Source organism: Octodon degus, unplaced genomic scaffold (genome assembly GCF_000260255.1).
Source record: "Octodon degus isolate 3935 unplaced genomic scaffold, OctDeg1.0 scaffold00079, whole genome shotgun sequence".
NCBI lineage: Eukaryota > Metazoa > Chordata > Mammalia > Rodentia > Octodontidae > Octodon > Octodon degus.
In genome coordinates this window covers 9,002,997-9,018,862 of record NW_004524655.1, presented here as the reverse complement: position 1 = coordinate 9,018,862, position 15,866 = coordinate 9,002,997, and the positions used below count along the sequence as shown (strand labels likewise).

At 56.8% G+C, this 15,866-nt stretch overlaps 1 protein-coding gene across 2 annotated transcripts in view; it reads right to left on the bottom strand.

Annotated features, from left to right (window-relative positions):
• The window catches only part of Fam222a (family with sequence similarity 222 member A), a 56,742-nt gene extending 42,907 nt beyond the window's left edge, over positions 1–13,835 (bottom strand). The window contains exon 1 of one of the 2 annotated variants that reach the window (XM_004636291.2): positions 13,764–13,835. The gene's annotated coding sequence lies outside the window, so the exon portion shown is untranslated. Of the gene's footprint in view, positions 1–7,598; positions 7,649–13,763 lie in introns of those variants that run through there. The other variant, XM_023720998.1, reaches the window with a different exon arrangement.
• Positions 13,836–15,866: the final 2,031 nt, after the last annotated feature.

The following is a 15,866-nucleotide window of genomic DNA, read 5'->3' as shown; positions in this document are numbered from 1 at the left end:
GCTGACCTGAGTCTGGCACAGGAAGAGCATCTTGGAGCCCAGGGAGAAGGTGGTGCCCATAACAGGCAGCTCATGGGAAGCAGGGCACCGGAGCCCCTCATCTGGGTCTGAAGGCTCAGAGCAACGCCTGACACAGAGTCCTAGCCACCCAGAAGGGGCCGGTGAGTCTGACAAGCCAGGCTGCAGGGAGTGACGAATCAGGGGCAGGTGCCAGAGGCAGTCCTTCCCTGTCACATACCCACTGCCCGCTCCCACCCTTGTTGGAGTGGGGAGCATTATTATTTTAAAGCTCTGGAAGAAGCAACCAAGGTACAGAGAGGGGAAGCCACGACCCAAAGACAAATGGTGGAGTGGGGATTGGAACACACACGTGCTGGGCCTGTGATCACAACCATGAGACAGGACACCCGCAGGGCAGACGTGGGCCCTCTCCAAGGGGCCAGGGCTGGAGAGGCCTTGCAAGGCAAGCGGAAGCCGTGGCGAATCACCCACAGGCAGGGGGAGCCACAGAAGTGGAAGCGAGTGCTGCACATCCAGCTTGGGCGCTGGCCAACCAGGGTCTGAGCCCCTGGCAATCAGCTGTGCAGCCTCAGGCAGGCTGACTTAACCTCTCTGTGCTGGGTATCCCCCTCTATAGACAGGGTTCATCACGCACCTGGGTCAGTGAGGAGGACTTCTGGCACACAATGAGTATGTGTTTATTAAATGGAAAACAAACAAGAAGGGCTGGGAGTGGAGGTCAGTGGTAGAGGACCTACCTAGCGTGCACAAAGCCTTGGGTTCCGTCCCTAGAACTTCAGGGAGGGAGGGAGAAGAGGGAGAGAGAGAGAAAAGGAGGGAGGGAGGGGGAGGTGGGGAGAGAGAGGTAGGAAAAAAGGCAGACAGAGAAGCAGAAGAGGAAGAGGAGAAAGAAAGTGGGAGGTGCCTGGTAGTGCCCACTCAGGCTCAGGACACTCTGGTCACTGAGCCCACCCCCATGCCTCGGGCCAGGTGGGTGCTTGGCCTGAGGAAGTGGCGGCTGTGACATCTCCCAGCTTGCTGGGGCCTGCGCCAGCATGCCCGTCTGTGCGCGCGCACGCGCGTCTGTGTGTGTTGCTGCAGCGGCTTCTATGCAAACATGTTAATTTGTTTTCATTTTGTGTTTTTTTTTTCCCTCACAGGATAATTGGGTGAGTTTGAAGTCTTGGCGAGGCTGCTGATTATAGCTATTTGGGTGGCGCCCTCGAGGGGCTGGGGCCCTGCCTCCTGCCTCTGGCAGCAAAGGCGTGGTTGGGGGCGGTTGGAGGGGCTCTGGCAGATGCTGGTGGGTTCCAGGGCTCTAGCTGGCTGGGGGTGGGGATGGTGAGACATCCTGGGACCCCTCCCCCAAATACCCTGTCAACCAGGCGACACATTACTGGGTGTGCAGATCCTGTCCATAAGCATCTTTTCTTTGTGCTGTTGGCTCCATTTAGAAAAACTGTAAAGTGGCTGCCAAGGTTAAAAAGAAAAAACGCAATGAAACTGAAATTCCACCTAAAATTCTCATTGCCTGATCCCTAGGAAAAACAAACCAGCCTGAAGCTATGGAACCACTAGGACCATGTTTCTCCAAGGCCAAAAGGGCAGCTGCGCGTCCCGGGTGTCACCTGCCTGGGCCCCTGGGCACCTGAGCTTTCTGCCCAGGAAAGAGGCTTGGGCTTTGGGGTGGGGCAGCCCGAGGCTCAGCTGTGGGGATTCAGCCAGTCCCTGGTGTTCAGAGGTGTTTTTCTGTTCTGTATGAACCCCGGGCCCTTGGTCAGGACTCATGGCACAGGCTGGGTTTTCAGGGGCAAAGCAGAGCCTCAGGAAGAACCAGAGCTGGCATGGGACCTGAGTGGCAGTGTTCTGCCCCGACCGCATCCTTGGACAGACAGCCTTGTCACTGCCCTGGTTGTTTCTCTCACCAAGAGGGAACAGGTCTCTGGAGCTGGCTCTGCATCTTCGGGCTGGGTTTCACTGAAGGCTTACTGTGCACCACACCGCATAAAACCCTTAATCAGTAACATGTAACTATGGCCCCTCACCAGCAGGGGCAGTGGAAGGCCTGGCCCAGTGCTGGCACACAGTAGGCCCACAGAAAACCAGGTGAGTGGCTGCCAAGGCTCTTCTAGCGGCCAGATGCCCCAGAGACAGAAGAAAGCTACACAACAGCAGGAGGAGGCAATGGGGAGACAACAGCCTCCCCGGCCCATCCTCTGGGGGGTGGGGGGGGTAAACTTCTATAGAGGGCTCAGGCCTCCCCGGTCACATGGGGTGGCAGCTGGCAGCACCCCCTCCCCCACCAAGCACCACACAAAGGGGCCTCTATTCCCACTCTGAGCATTTGTCCCCAGCCGGCCTGACTGCACCACCCTCTCTGTACTCTGCTGGCTGCTTGGCCTGACCCGGCCTGAGCTTTCACAAAAGCTGATGTGTCCCTGCCAAGCCAGCCTGGCCTCAGGAGACCCTGTCCCTCAATAGCTAGGAAGCTCTGCAGGGTCCTGGGAAGGGCAGACAGTGTGTGGTTCAGCTTCCTGTCCAGGTCACAGCGGGGAGGGGCCAGGAAGGCAGGACTCAGGAGCAGTAACAAGCCAGGTGTGAATCGGCCTCCGGGTCCTGTACTCTCAAGCTGTGCAATCCTGAGTTGGCTCGCTCCCTACATCTGTACTATGGGGACCATTGCAGTCACAGGCCCAAACTCTGGTTAGCCAGAAGGCTCACAGTGGCCACACCGAGGCCTGGTGTGCAATTCAGAAGGGGCAGTGAGCAGGAGCCCCCTGGGCCTGACGAGCTCCTTTCTTCCTTCTTCTCTACTCCTGCTCTGGAACTTGGCAGGCCCAGTCCCTGTTCCACCCCATTCCCACTGCCACCCGGCAAGATCTGGATCTGCCGACCCTGAGGCCTTCCGTATCCAGGCAGCAGATTACAGCAAATACTGTTTATTAAACGCCTACTGTGTGCTAGGGCTACGGTTTTATGATCTCCTTCCAGCACTAAGCTACTCCGGCAGGTTGCACCAGGATAGCACAAGGGTCTGGACTCTAGGGTCCAAATCCTGTCTGAAGGACCCGGGGCCCCACTGCCCCCATAGATAAAGAGGGGAAATTCATCCTTAAAGGGTCTGTGCAGCAAGCGCAAGAAAATATTACCCCAGCCCCAGAAAGCTTGACATCTTGCCCACTAGGGTGTTACCCCAACTCTTAAGTAGGAGGACTGAAGCCCTCTTGGTAAGAGGTATAAGCCTGGCATGCACCATCAGAATCATTCTAGGGATGGACTCGGTTTGTTCATTTTGTCTTTTTGAGACAGGGTCTCGCTGGGCAGCTCAGGCTGGCTTTGAGCTCACTTTGTAACTCAGGCTGGTCTTGAAATCACAGTGATCCTCCTGTCTCAGCCTCTCAAGTGCTGGAATTACAGGCACGCACCACTACACTCATACCTTCAAAGGAGAGAGAGAGAGAGAGAGAGAGAGAGAGAGAGAGAGAGAGAGAGAGAGAGAGAGCGCAGACTTATTTATTTTTGGTACCAAGAATTGAACTCACGATCTCACACATGCCAGGCATATGCTGTGCTATTGAGCTACATCCCCAACCCTAGGAGACGAACTAGGGATACACAGCCAAGGCTGGTGGACTCTGAGCCCCTTTCTTCTATTTCAAGAGCTTGCAAACAATTTTTAGCAGTTTTTCCTTGTTTCCCAGATGTCTGCTATGCTGCTGGGTCCATGTGGCCTGCAGAGGGTGAGGCAGGAGACCCAGGCTCCCAGCCTGATCCACCTCCTGGCTCACCCCTTGGAGCCACGGCCCTGCCACAGGGTCTCCCTTTCTCCCTCCTACCCGCTCAGGGCGGCCAAGTGAACAGCAGAATACCAAGTAATTAAGCCGGCGCGCACCATCCGGGCGCCCGGGCACACTGTGGAGTTTCCCTTTTATGTTTATAGCAATTGTATGAAAATGTGCAACATGGAGCGGCACCAGCTGACAAATGAGACGAAACAGACAGGATTCCGGGCCGGCTTTTTTCCGGGCCTGATTGGCATTAATTGTGAGCATTTACAAAGCACAACTCCACGGCTGACATTTGCTTCAAGCGAACATTTCCTCTTAATAGTTTTAATGATTACAACGGGAGCTGGTGATCACCAGCGGGCGGGAACAGGCTGCCTGGGGCTTGGCCTATGCACACCCAGGTCTCAGGGACTAGCACCCTGGGCCCCACTTGCCCAGCTACCTGCCTGCCGGAGGGCTGTGCCCAGTGCCTGGCGTTAGGGCACCCAAAGCTGCTTAGAATCTGGCTGCAGGCACTTAAGGAGCTGTCCCTTTACAAAGCTGACAGAGAAACCCACAGGCACAGACCTAGGGGACAGGGACAGGGAGGAAATAGCAGCAGGACATGCTGGCTTGGCTGGGGCTGCAGGGCCGTGGTTTCTCCATTTGTACAAAGCAGGCAGAAGGATCCCCACCAACACCGGGTGCTGTTTTCTTGCTGTGTGATCTCGGTCGAGTCCCTTCCCAGCTCTGGCCCTGAGCATTCTCTTCTGAACCGTGAGGGGCAGGGACTTAGTCAGAAGGCAACACTGAGCAGATTCCAGCCCTAGCTCTGGCCTCTCTTTAGTAGTATGGCCTTGGGAGAGGCCCTTGTTCTCTCTTGAGCCTCAGCGTTCCTCGTCTAGAGAATGGAGTCCGTATGCCCGCCCCCAGGAGGCAGGGTAGCTGCGAGACTTCACTGCGAAGGACTTTAAAAGCCTGACGGTTCACAAGCAGAGCCTGCATCGCACTGCATGCCCCAAAGTCCTCTGATGGCCTCCCCCTCACCTCCTGCGCCCATTCTCACTCACACGACTTGGAGTGCTCCAATCAGTAACTAGAACACAGCAAGAGCACAGAGGACTCCCTCAGGCAACATACAGCCCCAGGGCAGAAGAGAGCTGGCAAACAGATGCTGCTCCTGTGTACACAGTACTTCTTGTCCCCAATTTACAGAGGAAGAAACTGAGGTACAGAGGAGCAAAAGAGCCCAGGGTCACCCAGCTAGAAATGGCAGATGCCTGGGTGGTGGGTTCTCACAGAACCCCTGAGATCTGCCCTCTCCAGCCAGGAAGAAACCCCACCAAAGGTCCAGAAGAGGCTGGCCACCAGTCCTTATGGGTGGCCTTTCTGCCCTTACTGGGGCTCTTCTGCAGAGCCAGGGTGGCACCAGGGCAAGAGGCACCCCAGGGAAGGAGGGAGGGAGCCCCATCCTCCTGGGGTTTCACTCCCTGAGCTAGGGAGAAATAGGAGTGAAGCCCCCATGGTCTCAACCTCCAGCACCACCTACTCATATTTCCATTTCAGCAGTGCAGTGCCACCCAGCGCCACCCAGAGGCCAGGAGGACAGCATCAGCCAGGTGGCGGGCAAGACAGGACACATGTGCAAAGGCCAGGAGATGTGAAAGCACTCAGTGGGCTCGGGAACGGCTGGCATCTCTTGGCACTCAGGGCCCACTTAGGATGAGTCCCAGCTCTGTGCTTGGCTCCAGCCAGAAGAATCTTGGCATTTTATATACTTATCTATTGGAGTTAGTTTGAGAGTGGGGTGGGGAGGAAAAAAAGAGGGGGGGATTTTTTTCCCCCTTTGCATATGGTGGCACAGATGGGCCCATGATCCATAAAAACTGTTTGCAATTAAACTCCCACTTTGCATGGCTGGATTTGTCAGTTGTCTGAACCACAAGCGCCACACCGAGACAGAGATGAGACGTGGGACAGGGCGGGGATGGGTGGAGGCCAGGAACCTGCTCTGGGCTTGGGGCCCAGGGGTGGCAGGGTGGCAGGGCAGCCATGCCAGATCCTTCTCTGGGTATCCCCCAGCCTTCCCCAGAAGCCAAGGAATAGCCAGGCAGCTGGGGTGGGGCTTGGCTGGGCTTCTGGCCCAGGAGGACTTGGCCAGCCTAGGTACCCTGGCTGTGGGGTAATGAGGATGGAGACGGTGGGGCTAGTCACCACTCAGGTCCTGCCAGAGGCTGGAGCGGGGAGCAGGGAGCAGGGGGCCAGTGGGTGGGTAGGGGGGTTCTCAGGGGGTCCAGTAGGCAGAGTGCATCGGTGGGTTTAGGGACAAGGAGCTAGAACCTCTGGCCCTGTTGGCAGAAGGACAGAAGGTGATGCCAGGAAGGACTGCCAAGAGCCTGAGCTGGCTCCCTCCTCAGCCCCAAAGAAACTGGCTGGCCGTCTTATGTCCCTTTGAAGGCACAGAGGGAAATCAAGGCAGGCACTAAGACTCTCAAGGGTCTGAGCTTTCCTGACAAACCAATGGGCTCTGCACTGGGCAGCCTCCCCTGGGGCTTCCACAAAGGTGTAAAGGGTCCTACAGCCCTCCCAGCCGCTGCCCTGAAATGCCTGCTTGTTTGGGTTAACAAATGCATCATTTGGCTTTGGGAAATCCTGAGATCCCTAATAATTGTTCCCTGATGAAAAGAAATAAGGCCCTGGTCCCCCCTTCCCCCGCCCCCTCCAAGCAGGAAAGAAAAGTCATAAAAATAGCTTGTTATCTCACCTATTGAGGCTCGACTGGATGTTACTGCTAATTGGGTATAACATCCTTGTCTTGTTCTCTCAGAAGCTAAATCAAGAAAGCGCCACTGCTGCGAACTAATTATATCTCCGGCCTGCAGCCTGCAGCTTGTCTCTCCCTTTATTGAGTTAAAAAATGGTCACGAACCTTCATCTTTCATCCCCCCAAGCACTGAGCCCACACTGTCCGCCAGGCGTGGCTGGTGAGGAATGGATAGCCCAGCAGGAAAGTCAAGGGAACAGGCCACCGGGGCAGGGAGGGGAGCACCTGTCCCAGTTACCTGCCTGGCCTCTCCCCTACCCTCACTACCAGGCCTGGTGTCCAGCTTCCCCTGGTGAGAGACTGTTCTTTCTCCTCTTGCAGCTGCCCCCCACGGTGGGGTTAGGGGCATTTCAGTCCAGCAAGCACTCATTCATTTATTCATTCAACAAACATCTCTTGGGATGCCCACTTACTGTATGGCAGATGCTACGCTAGGCTAACACATCCAGCAAGCGGGAAGTAGGCAGCCCCAAACACCCGCATCCCAGGTTCACAGAGATGCTGAACAATTACACTTGCCTGGGACCTCATCATTCCTCTGCTCAGAGAGCTGTCACAGCTCCCTACTGCAGGGAGACAAAGTCCAATGCATGGTCCCTGCTCACCGCACATTCCACCACAGCCAGCTACACGTTTGTCCCCTCAACCAGAACTCACTGCTCGGCTCCCTGTGAGCTTCCTTTCCTGCTGACCAAAAGGTCACCCTTCCCAGCTCTGCCTGCCACCTCCAGGCGATGGACCTGGATTTGAACGTCTGCTCAGTCACATAGCAAGTGCAGGAACCTACTCTGCTTAACTGCTCTGAGCCTCGGTTTCCTCATCTGGAAAACGGGCCGAGACATTTTCCTTGAGGTGCCAAGAGGCGTGTGCAGATGCTGTGGTGGCTGGATGAATGAGCATGCTCACGAGTGACCTAGCTCTCTGGATGAGCTCAGTAACAATGACTGTAAATAAGTCCCAGACTACAGATCTGGAAGTTGGAAGTAGGAAGTAGGTAACTCTCATACCTTAACAGCTCTCATGGCCAAAGAACAACCTGTATCCTCAAAGAAGATTCCCAGAGTCCTCTGCTGGAGTACTGTGCTCCTCTGAACCTCACATAGATGCCAAGGGAAGCCCTGGGCTCAGCAAGGCTAGACAGGCAACTGGTTTCAGCTCACAGGCCCTGCTGATTGATTGGCGCTGCCTTCCCAAAGCCCTGGAAAGAACCCAAGGTTACAGGAAGAGCTCAGCAGGGGAGCCGGGCAGCAATTGATTGGCAAAGTCTGCCAAGGGCACAGCGGTGTAAGGCAAGCTGAGTCTGCCACAGATTCGCCATCCTTGACATTTTATGAAGGACACAGCTGAGGCTGCGCTGGGGGTGGGAGGTGACTTGTTCAAGGTCTTACAGCTCACAAAGGACACAGCTGGCGGAGGATAGGGTGTCCTCTGTGCTTGCCCAAGATCCCGCCTCCCACGACAGCCCCGCCCAGCCCAGGACCCTCGTGGTGGAGGAGGAGAGGCATAAGCCCCTGTGGGTAATAAATGGAATTCTGTTGCTCCGTCACAGGGTCCTGGCCCTAATGATGCTGCCCCCTCCCGAGCCTCAGTTTCCTCATTACACAAAAGGGATAGAAACAGCCTTTGCAGAGAGACATGAAGGCTAAAGGAAAGACAAAAAGGCCAAGCTGGAAACTTGGCCTACCACACGGCGGACACCGACAACATCCTGTAATTTTTTATAACAAGCAGAAGCATTTAAAAGGAAGTCCGTCAAGCCTGCAATTCTAAGTGCCTCCCCTCCAGGGACACTCCCTGGATACCCCAGCTGGAAGCACTACTCTTAAGTTTCCAGCTCTGTCAATCTGTCACCGCTGGGTCCTCTGCTCCTGGCCCAGAGGCTGCACATGGTAAAGGTCTCTGTCATTGTTAGTAACCAATCCAGTCCATGCTACCTTTCCCTGAGGGTCTGTTCGTATGTGGTCCCAGCACCTGGCAGGGAGCATCCTAAGGAAAGAAGAGCCAGAGTGGGAGCTCAGCCCCCTGTTCACTGCCCACTCCTTGCCACCGCCCTCTGGGGCGCCCTTCAGCCTGCTGACAGGCTGGAAGACAGAGGTCACACCGATGCTGAGGTGTAGGTGTGCGGCCCAGCTCCAAGCTGGGGCCCTGGATGGGGGAGCTGCCACGGCTACCCTGTCCTGGAGCAGACCAGGTAGTGGGACCAACCTCCCTCCCTCCCTCCCTCCTCTTCCTCCTCCTAAGGAGGCTCCTCTCCCTACAGACTCCTAGTCATTAAGTTCTGTGTCATTAAGTCCCCATCCCCCGGGAGCCTGTTCACAGCCAGCCACGCCTCACTTCTGACCTCCCAGGCCTTTGTCCCCTGCCGCCCTCTGCACAATAGCCAGGGCTTCCAGGGCCCCAAACAGCTGCTGCGGCTGCTACCTCGGCTTGCTATGGAGCAGGGGAGACTGGCCTGGGCCTACCTCAGCCAGCTTTGAGAGGCTCAGCACGCCCCTCCCTCCTGCTGGTCCTCCAGAGACAGCACCTTCCTACCAGGAAGGAGGAGGCTATGACTTTTCACCAAATAAGGCAAGTGCGGTCAGAGGGGTAAAGTGGCTTGTCTGAAGACACACAGCAGTGGTGGGCAGGAGCTCAGGTTCCAGAGGCCCAAGTCCCCGCTGACCTCCACTGCACCCAGGTTGCATCCCTGGTTGCACCCCTCCACCTGCACTGGCTTCACTCTTCTTTTGGTCCTTAGCTCAGCACGCAAGGCCCCCACAGCCTTCAGTTTATCTTCCTTTTACCTCGACCCTCTGGTGACTTCCTCAGCCTTTCCTGGTCATGTCCCTGGGTTCTCAACCGGCAACATCCCCATTTCTCCTCTGCATGGAAGGTCCACTGAGTCTTCGGAGCCCGGCTCCTCAGGAAGCCCCCCAGGCCCAGCTGCAGTTTCACGCTGGTAGGGCCTACCCTCCAGACCTGGCCGTAGGTCCAGAGTTCAAGTTACATGTGTGGGGGGTCACTTCTTACTCCCCAGGGAGGCTAGGCAGCAGCCTATTCCCTATAGTTTCACCACCCCAACAGCAGCCAGCAGCAGGCTGGCCTTCCCCCAGGCTGACCCAGTGGAACCCCAGGAGCAGGAGGGGCCCTCGGATTGGAGCCCAGGCCTTCCCTCCCTGCTCCTCACTCCCCAGGCCACCCCCGTACCTCATTCTTCTGTCATTCCCTGGCTGTGCCCCAATCCCATTCCCTCCCTACTAAAACTGGGACAGGAAAGCACTTATGGGTCTTTGGGTTATGACTGAAAGGTTCCAGACGGATGCCATCCAGTGGTTCCTGTCCTCATTCCTGTCTGTTCCCTAAGTGGCCAGGGCATGGCTTAGGGGTTGGAGCGACCCAGATGCCACCATGCACTGGCTGGGTCTTCTGGGCAAGTGGCCTCCATTTCTCCATCTCTGAAATGGTACTCACTCCACCCACAGGAAGCCAAGCTGGGCACCGGCCCCCCAGCCTTTTGTCTGTGGTGCGCAGTAGGCACTCAGATGTTTCAACTGAGGAATCAGCCGTCCAGGTGGAAGGAATCCATCCCCCTTCCCAGCCCCCCTCCCCCTCCTCCGCCCCGCACAACCCCCCTCCCCACCCCCAGCCCGGGCCGACTAAAATAGTCATTAGGCAGATTTCAAAAGATGTCAGTAGCTTATAATTATAGTCGACATCCTTCTGAGATAAAAGTGATTACCTTGGATGCAAATCACTTAGCAACCAATCAGGGCGGCGGGCGGCGCCCGCGGAGGTGACCGGCCGGCAGCAGCGGCGCAGCCCTCCTCCCGCGGCCGCACCGCACAGGCGGAGAAGGCGCACAATAGCTCTTGACACGCAAATGGGTTAACACAATAAAGGCAGCTTCGGCCGCTGCTGGGGGAGAGCAGCAATTCCCGGCCCGCGGGAGGTAATAAAGCGGCCCTTTTGTGCGCGCCTCCTCGTTCTCACCCCCGCCCCAGCCCAGAGGAATCACCGCCTGATTGAATTACGGTTCATGAATATGAGCTGCAGCTCGCTTCCTCCGGCTAGAGAAGGAAGACAGGGGCAGGAGGGAGGTTGGGAGGGGCCCCTGGCCAGGCCCCAGCCCCCCAGGAACTCAGAGGGGAGCCACGTGTGCTTACCACGTGGGGGTCCCGTGGGTAGGTGTCACGGGGCAGAGGCAGTGGGCAGGGTAGGGTCGTCTGCTCCGGTTGTGGCCTCCACCTCCCGCTCCAAGGGACTGGGAGAGCACGAGGCCAAGCGCAGCCTTGAGACTGCACATTTATCAAGTGCTTACTGTATACGGTAGCCTGCACTAAGCTCTCTCTCAATCCTCCTTCACAACCCTGGGCAGTGGGTGTTATCAGCAGCTCCTAGTTACAGAGAGGAAACGGCTCAGAGAGGCAAAGGTGCTCACCTAAGGTCAGTCAGCAAATGACAGGCTGGGGCATGAGACTCGGGCCCAACCCACTCCTGTGACTGGATCTATTCGCCTCACCACCAGAGTACATACTCTCCCTGTGTCTCAGCAAGAGGGCTAAGCAACCCGGCCCAAGGCAGAGTAACTATGAGGCTCATGGGGCCATGGGACAGAGGTGCTTACATGTAATTAATTACTCAAGAGAAAAGGATGCGGACTTGAGACTGCCAGAGAATGGGGTCTCTCCTGCTGATGGGAAGGGGCGTCCACAGTCACTGTCCCTGTGAAGGGGCCCTCACTGGCCCCTCTCCCCCACTCAGCACAGTAGGCACAAGGCCCCCAAGCATCCCTGGCCCCCTCTGGCCACTTCTACCTCCTGGAACTCCCCTCTCACCCAGTGGCCTGTCTGATGCATCTGTATTTGTCCCTTCTGAGATCCACAGTCGGCCTTCCTGCCACAGGGCCCCTCCCCAACCCTTGTACCCACCCACATCTGCGACAGGCACCAACAGCCAGGCTGCACTGCTCCTCACCCAGCAGATGAGTGCCTGCCGGGCGCTAAAGGCAGGGAAGGCCGCCCTGTAAGCAAAGAGATCGAGAACCTAGGTTTTTCACAGATAAGGCATGCTGGTACAGCGACCACTGCCCAGTGAGTTGAGGTGCCGCTCCTCTGTCCCCCGAAGGGATAGGAAGACCTCAGAAATTCTGATGCCAATACAGTGCAGTGCCAAACCTCTGTAGCTTCCCAGCTGAGCTTCAATCACTTCCTTGAGTAAGCCTCTATTTCCTTATCTATAAAATGGGTGACAGAACACGAGCCACTCCAAGGCATCACCAGGATGCTGCAAAATGCCTGGCACACAGGGAGATACTGGGTAAGCTGACACTCCCCCTGTTCAGCGTCTGGCACTGACTGCCAAGCCCAGGGAGCTGAGGGAAAGGAACAGAAGGAATTGCCCAATTCTTACAGCCCTTCCCTCCGCCTTGGCTGAGGAAGTGTAAATACTCCACGGAGGGCCTCCAACCGCCTGTGTTTGTGGATCTGGCGCGCACTCTGAGTTTGTTTCTAAACTGGGAAGGGTTGAGAAGCAGGGCAAACAGCCCTTCTGTCCACATCTCCAGGTTCTCCCCCAGTCTGCTGTTGCTCCGCGGTCCTCAGAAGCTTGCGTTTAACAACACCATTTCCGCTGGAAATACCATCTCCCTGCCAAGCCCCACAAAGCAGCTCCACTGGTATTTACTCTACCTGTTAATCTAGCTAGGGTCTGGTAGGAAGACAGCAAAAAAAGCCCACTGCAGAGAGGCTGTGGCCTAGCTTCTCAGAACCATCCCCTGGCCCTCACTACTGGAGCAATGACAAGGTTTTCGAACCTGTTCCTAGAAATGTGATGACAGCAGCTTCACCCACATGTGACACTGGCAGTAACTGCTGGAAGGGATTTTGAAGAAGGTTCACAGAGCCAGCAACAAGATGCTGGCTGGCGCAGGCAGGGAAGTCTCTGGACCTTCCCAGGTAAAGGGTTAGACAGGGCTAGTGCCCTCTGCCATCCAAGCTAGCCTCTGACTGAGGCAATGAGCTCAGGCCTTGGCCCTAACTTGTCCCCCCATTCACTTAATGGGCATCAATTACACTGTGCTTGTCAAAATCATCTTAAATACCAAAAGGAGAATGGGATAGGTAGGAGATGCAGTGGGGCCAAGGTCCCTCACTTTGGGACTCTACAGCAAGGGAGAGGGGTCCCCTGGACTTGCAGCTCCCTCTGCATTCCCTGGGGGGGGGGAGCGAAACATTCGCATTTTCCTGAGCAGAAGTTGCCTGTCTGGAGGCTAAGGGCCCACATCTGTCTGGGGAGGCAAGGAACTTCAGCCTACCAGCTGGGTATAGTGGGGTTCAGGGAAGTCCTCTCTTTAGCATCCCATTTGAAAGGAGAAAGTTGCTTTCTGGGAGTCCTCAGTCCCTGGCACTGCCAAGCTCCCTGGGCAAAGTTCTGAACACCTGTCTTTGGGGGGAGGAGCACCAGCAGGGACAGCTGGCATTGCCACCCTCCCCCACCTCATGTGGCAGCCTAGGATTTAGGTCAGAGGACTGCAGTGGGGGGTGGGGAAGTCAGCCTTCACCCTTGCACTAGGCAAAGGCATCCGGCCCTGCCCCCTCTAGCCTTGGGTCAAAGCAAGTCGCGTTGTCACGGTAACCCAGTGACGTCAGAGGCAAGCTAATGACATCACACCGCGGCCTCAAGGAACACGTCGTCCCTGAGAATTATTTGTGGGAACGCGGGCTGGAATGGTGAGAATCTTGCTACAGTCTGGTCCCAGAGGCTGCCACCTGCATAACCTAGACTCCACATTCTTTGGCACCAAAGCCCCTTAAGATCGCAGAGGCCGTTGTGGAGCTCCTTAACACTACCCTATCCAGGGTCTCCACCCCCAGTTCCTTCAGACGAGAGAGTTCCTGAGAAATTTTCGGATTTCGGAGCCACTACCTTTGTTAGATTTACGGGTGGGGTGACCTTTCTTCTCTGGCTTCTACACCGCCCAAAGCTCCGCGGAACACCCACCAGGGACCTCAGCCTCCACTCCAGCCGGCCAGTCAATCCAAGCAAGTTGTGTGTGGGAGGGAATGGGGCGGACAAGTGGTACTGCTGCCTCAGGGACCTCAGCAATCGAGGGCCCCTTCATATCCAGTCCAGCCTACCCAGCCGCCAGGGGGTGCCCCCCAGCTCCAGCCTGGAATTGGCCCCGCGCAACTCACCGGATAAGCCAAGCAGTCGAAGAGCACCAGGTCTTAGCGGCCACGACGCTCTGCTCCTAGGGTCGCAGCCATACAAGGGAGGCAGAAACTGCCTAAGGAAGCCTCTCTCGGAGACCGAAGCCTCTCTCCGGGTGAGAACGAGCGCTATCGATGAGGGCGATGAGGGCACCTGACCTCGACGTCCAAAGTCGGGAGGTTTTTCAGGTTTTTCCGCTCAGTGGGGGTCGCGTTCGCCCGGGCAGCGGGCAGCGCTGGTGCTCAGGCGGTGCATCCTTGCCGAAGTCTGTGCTTGCCGTGTCCGGCGGGAGGCGCTGCACTTCCCCTCGGGGCCCAGCTCAACGCTGCAGCTCGGCCCGCGCCGCTCCCAGGGCGCCCTCTCCGTCCGTGCGGGGAGCCCGGCGGCCGCGGCCCCTCTCACCAGCTCCAGCTGCAGAATGTCTTTGTTGCTTCCTCTCGCCCGCCCGCCCGTGGCTTGCAGCCTTCGGGTTTGCTCGGGGGTGGGGTGGTTTTCCTCTCCGGGGATTGCACGCACCTGCAGTGGCCCCGGCTTCTCGCCGGGCATGCACCAGCCCCCGCAGGTTGCAAAGAGCAGAGGCGAGAATGCACCGGCCCCTCCTTCTCCTCCTCCTCCTCCTCCTTCTTGGAGCCCCGGGTGTGGGGGGAGGGGAAGCCGGCGAGCAGTGGCGGCGGCGGCAGCGGAGGCTCGGATGCAGACTCGGGGACCTCGGCGCGAGAACAGCAGGTCCAGGTGGCACAGAACGGACGCAGGAATAGCCCGGGGGACGGTGCACCCAGCGTTCGAGCTTGGGAGCTGCAGCAGGGGAGGCGCGCGCTGGGGTCTCACGCGTCCATGGCCCCGGGCGGTGCGCGGGGGCTCCGGGGGCCGCAGCCTCGCGCCACCTGGCGCGCGCGGGCTCCTAGCCTCGCCTCGCGCCCGGGTACCGCGCGCAGTGTCCCGCAGACAGCGGGCCTAGCTCTCCGCTTTCTCCGGCCGACGCGCGCAGCCTCTCTGTGAAGCTGCCAGGCCAGCAGTCCTACCCGCTGCTCCGCTCCAGCCCGACTGACAGGCGCTAGCGCCGGCAACCGCCGCTGCGTCTGGCCCCCTGCCCGCCCCCCTCATCCCAGCCCAATCAGAGGCAGCTGAGAGGCGGTTACCAGGGTGACGCGGCGCCGCGTCCTTTTGGGGGCGGGGCCGGGGCCCTCCACGCGCGCTTTTCGCGGCAAAATTCAAAGGCCGACAGGGCGGCTCTCCTACCTCCTCCCCCGAGCAGAGACAGGCGAGACCTGCCTCTCCAGGACTGCAAATCCCGGTATGCTCTGCGGTAGCGTTGAGCGTAGAGGCCCCGACTGGAGGTGCAGGGCATGATGTTATTTGTAGTCCCTGTGTTCGAGAAAGGACGGAAAAACCCAGTATCATTTATTGAAGTCATCTTTGCGTCAAAGCACGGTACTAAGTGCATTATCTGCATATTTCAGTTAATCTTTGGACCAATTATATGAGAGAATTGTTAAAAATAATATGCAAAAAGAGTAGGATTGTAGCTCCGTGGTAGAGCACAGGTTTTCAAGGCCCTGGGTCCAATTCCCAGCACCAAAAAGATAAAGCAAAAAATAGCAAAGATAGCAATAACTAGGATATTTGCCGTTAGAACTACATACTTTACCTAATATGCACAACCATGTGACATAGGTATTATCACCCCCATTTTACAGATGAGAAAGCAAAGAGGTTCTCATATTATGTTCCAATTTGCATAAGAAATTGATATTAAAAAATGTAAAGTGTCCTGAATGTTTTATGCCCACACATATTTTGGACAATGATGGTGTTCTGGAATTACAACTGAGATCTGTGGAGCAATAGCTAACGGTAATGTGTAGAACTCTTTGTAGGCTACTACTCGTTGAAGGCAGTTACCAGTACTCATTCTCTGTGTCTGTCTCTCTGTGTGTGTGTGTGTGTGTGTGTGTGTGTGTGTGTATCTCTACTTGGTCTTGCTATTCTACCCAGCCTGGCTCTTGGGCTCAAAAGTCAAGAGACCCTCTTAACTCAGCCTCCCAAGTGCTAGAACTACAGATGCTATACCCAGAATGACACTGATA